Below are 5210 nucleotides of genomic sequence, written 5' to 3'. Positions count from 1 at the left end.
AATTTGAACCTCATGATCTATGAAACAACTTAGTGATGTAGCCCCCAAGGGCCGAGTTGTCTTGCCTGCAGTAATCTGGGACTTTAAAATTATGATTTGAATAATGTAGCCCCCAAGTGTCGGGTTGTGTGCTTGTAGCGACTTGGGGCTATTCCTTCCATTGTAGAATAAAATCATATCCACTCTGTGAGCTGATGATGCCTCTGTGACAAAAGAAATCCTTGACCGTGGTTGCAATGTAACCCGGCAAATATATCCTTGAGAAATCCATATGTCGGAGAAATCCATAAGTGTTGTAGTTTACTACAGAACACAAGTTGAAGAAATCCAAGGGCCGGTCAATTAGATGACTCTGCATTATATGTGATAGGGCGGCTCTTTGACAATAATCAATTCTTCTGAGCTGTCTTTAAAAACCCCCCAATCATTTAACACTGGTTATGCTAAACCATGATAAAAATCCAGCCAAATTGGCTATTCAAAGATTTATTTGCACCTGCAAGAATTTATGCTTTGACCCGGTTTGAAGACCGGCATGACATGTATGTATGATGTGTGATGCAATGCAATATGATGCATGTATATGATATGATAAGTATGGCCCAAGATATTTTGAGGCGAGTCAGAAAAAAACCCGAAAAACCTTGTGGCAGTGCCAGGAAGGTAAAAAATAGTAATTTCGTCGGCTCATAAGGTCGCGACAGGATAGGGCGAGTCAGAAAGCTCAAGCGCCACCCTAAGATGATGGTTTTGTCGGCTCATAAGGTCGCGACAGGATGAGGTGAGTCAGAAAACTCGAGCACATACCCTAAAATGCAGGTTTCGTCGGCTCATAAGGTCGCGATAGGATAAGGCGAGTCAGAAAGCTCGAGCACACACCCTAAATGCAGGTTTCGTCGGCTCATAAGGTCGCGGCAGGGGGAGGCGAGTCAGAAAGCTCGTGCACCCACCCTAAATGCAGGTTTCGTCGGCTCATAAGATCGCGACACGGGGAGGCGAGTCAGAAAGCTCGTGCACCCACCCTAAATGCAGGTTTCGTCGGCTCATAAGGTCGCGACAGGGGGAGGTAAGTCAGAAAGCTCGTGCACACACCCTAGAATGCAGGTTTCGTCGGCTCATAAGGTCGCGACAGAGGGAGGCGAGTCAGAAAGCTCGTGCACCCACCCTAAATGCAGGTTTCGTCGGCTCATAAGGTCGCGATAGGATGAGGCGAGTCAGAAAGCTCGAGCACACACCCTAAATGCAGGTTTCGTCGGCTCATAAGGTCGCGACAGGGGGAGGCGAGTCAGAAAGCTCGTGCACCCACCCTAAATGCAGGTTTCGTCGGCTCATAAGATCGCGACACGGGGAGGCGAGTCAGAAAGCTCGTGCACCCACCCTAAATGCAGGTTTCGTCGGCTCATAAGGTCGCGACAGGGGGAGGTAAGTCAGAAAGCTCGTGCACACACCCTAGAATGAGGGTTTCGTCGGCTCATAAGGTCGCGACAGGGGGAGGCGAGTCAGAAAGCTCGTGCACCCACCCTAAATGCAGGTTTCGTCGGCTCATATGGTCGCGACAGGGGGAGGCGAGTCAGAAAGCTCGTGCACATACCCTAGAATGCAGGTTTCGTCGGCTCATACGGTCGCGACAGGGGGAGGCAAGTCAGAAAGCTCGTGCACACACCCTAGAATGCAGGTTTCGTCGGCTCATAAGGTCGCGACAAGGGGAGGCGAGTTAGAAAGCTCGTGCACCCACCCTAAATGCAGGTTTCGTCGGCTCATATGGTCGCGACAGGGGGAGGCGAGTCAGAAAGCTCGTGCACACACCCTAGAATGCAGGTTTCGTCGGCTCATACGGTCGCGACAGGGGGAGGCGAGTCAGAAAGCTCGTGCACCCACCCTAAATGCAGGTTTCGTCGGCTCATACGGTCGCGACAGGGGGAGGCGAGTCAGAAAGCTCGAGCACACACCCTAAGATGATAATTTTTCTGTAATGACCCGTGGTTCTTGAATTATTCATCCTAGTTGAGTCTGCCGAGCCATGTCCATGTAGCCCCCGAGTCTTAAGTCAACTCAAGGAGGCGGCTTGAGAGTCTCCATACTTGATTGTGGCATAAACCGGCAGAGAAAAGATACTGGTACTTGCTCCATCTCCGAGATATAAAGCCACTGCACCGACAAGTTGATGTTGTCCGGACCATTGGGGCAGCGACTTGCATCCGTTTCTTGGGCGGCTCATATATACGAGCACTGCACCAATATGTTGATGGAGAACAAACCGTAGGGACGATGGCTAGCACATGTGTGTTGGGAGGGTCGTATCACCGAGCACTGCACCAATATGTTGATGTCATCTGGACGGCGACATCTTGCATCCATCTGTTGGGCGGCTCGTACAGGCGAACTCTGTACCGGCGTGTTGTCATAATCCGGGCCGTAAGGGCGGCGTCTTGCGTCTATTTGTTTTGGTTGCGCGGACGTAAGAGTTGGCCACATCATTGTAAGCCGTCTTGGTTGCGCGGATGTAAGAGTTGGCCGCGTCATTGTAAGCTGCCTTGGACGGTGAGTCGCCCGTGTTGTTGTAGACCGCCACAGACGGTGAATCGCCCACGGCGTTGTAGGCCGACAAGGATAGTGAGTCGCCCATGGCTTTGATTGACACGAGCTTCGTACTCATGACGCCGCTTTTGTAATGAGTAATTGTCCTGCGTAAAAAATACTATACGCCAGAGTAATTGCTCTTTGGATGAATTAATATGTATGTGAAAAAATAGATAGGATGAATATCACCTGAGATTTTTGTCGGGTGAACCCACACGCTGGTGTTTGATAATGCTGGAGAGAATCGAGCGAGAGCATTGGAGTAGCGGCCAGTTGATTTTTCCTCTGTACGCAAGTATTACCTGTGGCTTCAAATTTCGAACATGTCCTGATGACATGATTAGTCCTTGATACTATTTTGCTTTGGACATTGCATCACGTGGTGATGGGCTGGGTGATCCATCAAATGTCGACTTTCACGTCACTGCTTGCAGTACCAACTAGCAGTAATTGCCTTGGGAATTGACACCTGATGAGTGGCATGCAGTATTTTCAGAGCTCGGCGTCCATATGTTGGAATTATGCCCTAGAGGCAATAATAAATGTATAGTTATTATTATAATTCCTGTATCAAGATAATAGTTTATTATCCATGCTATAATTGTATTGAATGAAGACTCATTTACATGTGTGGATACATAGACAAAACACCGTCCCTAGCATGCCTCTAGTTGGCTAGCCAGTTGATCGATGATAGTCAGTGTCTTCTGATTATGAACAAAGTGTTGTTGCTTGATAACTGGATCACGTCATTGGGAGAATCACGTGATGGACTAAGACCCAAACTAATAGACGTAGCATGTTGATCGTGTCATTTTGTTGCTACTGTTTTCTGCGTGTCAAGTATTTATTCCTATGACCATGAGATCATATAACTCACTGACACCGGAGGAATGCTTTGTGTGTATCAAACGTCGCAACGTAACTGGGTGACTATAAAGATGCTCTACAGGTATCTCCGAAGGTGGTAGTTGAGTTAGTATGGATCAAGACTGGGATTTGTCACTCCGTGTGACGGAGAGGTATCTCGGGGCCCACTCGGTAATACAACATCACACACAAGCCTTGCAAGCAATGTAACTTAGTGTAAGTTGCGGGATCTTGTATTACGGAACGAGTAAAGAGACTTGCCGGTAAACGAGATTGAAATAGGTATGCGGATACTGACGATCGAATCTCGGGCAAGTAACATACCGAAGGACAAAGGGAATGACATACGGGATTATACGAATCCTTGGCACTGAGGTTCAAACGATAATCTTCGTAGAATATGTAGGATCCAATATGGGCATCCAGGTCCCGCTATTGGATATTGACCGGGGAGTCTCTCGGGTCATGTCTACATAGTTCTCGAACCCGCAGGGTCTGCACACTTAAGGTTCGACGTTGTTTTATGCGTATTTGAGTTATATGGTTGGTTACCGAATGTTGTTCGGAGTCCCGGATGAGATCACGGACGTCACGAGGGTTTCCGGAATGGTCCGGAAACGAAGATTGATATATAGGATGACCTCATTTGATTACCGGAAGGTTTTCGGAGTTACCGGGAATGTACCGGGAATGACGAATGGGTTCCGGGGGTTCACCGGAGGGGGGCAACCCACTCCGGGGAAGCCCATAGGTATTTGTGGGGGTCACACCAGCCCTTAGTGGGCTGGTGGGACAGCCCACCAAATCCTATGCGCCAGGGAACAAAAATCAAAGGAAGAAAGAAAAAAAAAGGAGGAAGTGGGAAAGGGGAAGGACTCCCTCCCACCAAACCAAGTAGGACTCGGTTTGGGGGGGGAGAGTCCTCCCCCTGGCTCGGCCGACCCCCTTGGGGTCCCTTGGACCCCAAGGCAGGGTCCCCCTCCCTCCTCCTATATATATGGGGCTTTTAGGGCAGATTTGAGACGACTTTCTCACGGCTGCCCGACCACATACCTCCATAGTTTTTCCTCTAGATCGCGTTTCTGCGGAGCTCGGGCGGAGCCCTGCTGAGACAAGATCATCACCAACCTCCGGAGCACCGTCACGCTGCCGGAGAACTCTTCTACCTCTCCGTCTCTCTTGCTGGATCAAGAAGGCCGAGATCATCGTCGAGCTGTACGTGTGCTGAACGCGGAGGTGCCGTCCGTTCGGTACTAGATCGTGGGACTGATCGCGGGATTGTTCGCGGGGCGGATCGAGGGACGTGAGGACGTTCCACTACATCAACCGCGATCTCACATCGCTTCTGCTGTACGATCTACAAGGGTACGTAGATCACTCATCCCCTCTCGTAGATGGACATCACCATGATAGGTCTTCGTGCGCGTAGGAAAATTTTTGTTTCCCATGCGACGTTCCCCAACAGTGGTATCAGAGCTAGGTTCATGCGTAGATGTCTTCTCGAGTAGAACACAAAAGGTTTTTGGGGCGGTGATGTGCGTTTTGCTACCCTCCTTAGTCTTTTCTTGATTCCGCGGTATTGTTGGATTGAAGCGGCTTGGACCGACATTACTCGTACGCTTACGAGAGACTGGTTTCATCGTTATGAGTAACCACCTTTGCTCAAAGATGAGTGGCAAGTGACGGTTTCTCCAACTTTTGTTGAATCGGATTTGACCGAGGAGGTCCTTGGATGAGGTTAAATAGCAACTCATATATCT

This window comes from Hordeum vulgare, chromosome 6H (genome assembly GCF_904849725.1).
Source record: "Hordeum vulgare subsp. vulgare chromosome 6H, MorexV3_pseudomolecules_assembly, whole genome shotgun sequence".
NCBI classification, from domain to species: Eukaryota; Viridiplantae; Streptophyta; class Magnoliopsida; order Poales; family Poaceae; genus Hordeum; species Hordeum vulgare.
The sequence above is the reverse complement of the archived record's forward strand: the minus strand, read 5'-3'. Positions refer to the sequence as shown.